Genomic DNA, 1,914 nt, shown 5'->3' on the forward strand with positions numbered 1-1,914 from the left:
TTCCATGTGCAATACAGATATGGGATGTCTTCCATGTGGTTAGCTGCGGCCCAGTAATTCATCACCCTGTGCCCTAGCCAAAGCCCTCCTGTGCACTACCCACATTCTTCTGGTGTTCCATGCACCCTACCCACAGCCTACCAGTTGATCCTGCAATCTACCTACAGTACAACCTTCCAGCATGCCCTGCATCTTATCAACAGTCTTCCAGTGTGCCCTGTGCTGTACCGACTGCTTTCCAGTGTGCCCTGTATACTACCCACAGCCTTCCAGTGTGCAGTGCACCCTACACACAGCCTTCCAAAGTGCCCAGCATCTTACCCATGACATCTCTTATGCATTACACATGGCTCTCGGGTGTGCCCTGTGCCCTACCCATGGACAATCAGTGTGACTTGCAAATTACCCCCAGTCTTCCAGTGTTACCTGCACCATACCCACTTCCTTACAGTGTGCCTTGCACTGGCCTATTTCCTTCCAGTGTGCCATGTGCCCTATCCATGGCCTCCTATTGTGCCTTACCTAAAGTCTTCTAGTCGGACCTGCACCCTACTATGATCTTCCAGTGTATGCTGTGCCTTACCCATGGCCCTCCATTGCACAATGCACCCTACCTGTTATATTCCAGTGTATCTTGTGTCCTATCTACAGTACAACCTCCCAATGTGCCCTGCACCCTAATCTCAGTCTTCCTATAAGCCTTGTGCCCTACCCATATCCTTCCAGGGTGCAATGTGCCTTAACCACAAAGTGTGGCCTGGGCCCTATCCACATTCATCCAATGAGCCCTGCATCCTGCCCGTGGCCCTCCGATGAGCTCTGAGCCTTACGCACAACCTTCCAGTGTGCCCTGCATGCTATCCACTGCCTTCCAGTGTATAATGCACCCTACCCATAGTTTTACAGTGTGTCCTGTGCTCTACCCACAGTTTTTCATGTGCCATTTAGTCTATAAAGAGCATTCTGGTGTGCCCTGTGCACTAACCACAACCTTCCATTGTGCCCTGCATCCTACCCACAGGGTTGTAGTGTGCCTTGTGGCTTAACTTCAGCTTTCTATTGTGCCCTGTGCCCTACCCACATCTTTACAGTGTGCCCAGCTCCATAGCTACAATCTTCCAATGTGCCTTATGCCCTACCAAAGCTTTCCAGTATGCCCTGTGCCCTACTCATGGCTCTCTTACGTGCACTGCACTTTTACTGTCGCTCTCCTGCATGGTTTATGGCCTACCCATGGCTGTTCTGCATGCTCTGCATCCAACAACGCACCTTCCAGTTTGCTGTACACCTTAACCAAAGGCATAATATGTCACCCCCTGCAAACCAGTGGTTCTAATATGCTAACCACTGCCCACTAGCTTCTCTATCACATCCCCCCTTTTGACTAAAAAAGTATTTGGTCCTGACTTACTTGGCCGGAATAGTTGGCGACATTTTCAACTTTAGACTATTGCAAAATAAACATTTCAAAATTATTGCCCTGAAATTTGGCATGTAGCATCCAGTGAAGGTTCTACATGGACATGCCACATTTTAGCTCAGTATGTCTAATATGTATTAACATGTAGCCCCTCAAACACCATGTCCCCCCTCACAAGATTAATATGGTGGAATGATGTGATAGATAGATAGATAGATAGATAGATAGATAGATAGATAGATAGATAGATAGATAGATAGATATGCACATATACATAGGTGAAAAAACTAAATAAATAGTTGTGCAAGTAATTCTGTAATATTGTTAATTTCACCTGCTGAATAAAATATGCCTGCTGTTTTGTATTTTGTATATTAAAAAGCTGCATTAATTTTATAAAAATAAACAAATAAATAATAAAATAATCTTCATTATGCAGAGGTCTTTATTTTTGTAGCAGGTATTAGATGTGATAAATGTATAAATATATTTAT

This window comes from Taudactylus pleione, unplaced genomic scaffold, assembly GCF_031769625.1.
Source record: "Taudactylus pleione unplaced genomic scaffold, aTauple2 ptg000021l, whole genome shotgun sequence".
In the NCBI taxonomy this organism is placed as follows: Eukaryota; Metazoa; Chordata; class Amphibia; order Anura; family Myobatrachidae; genus Taudactylus; species Taudactylus pleione.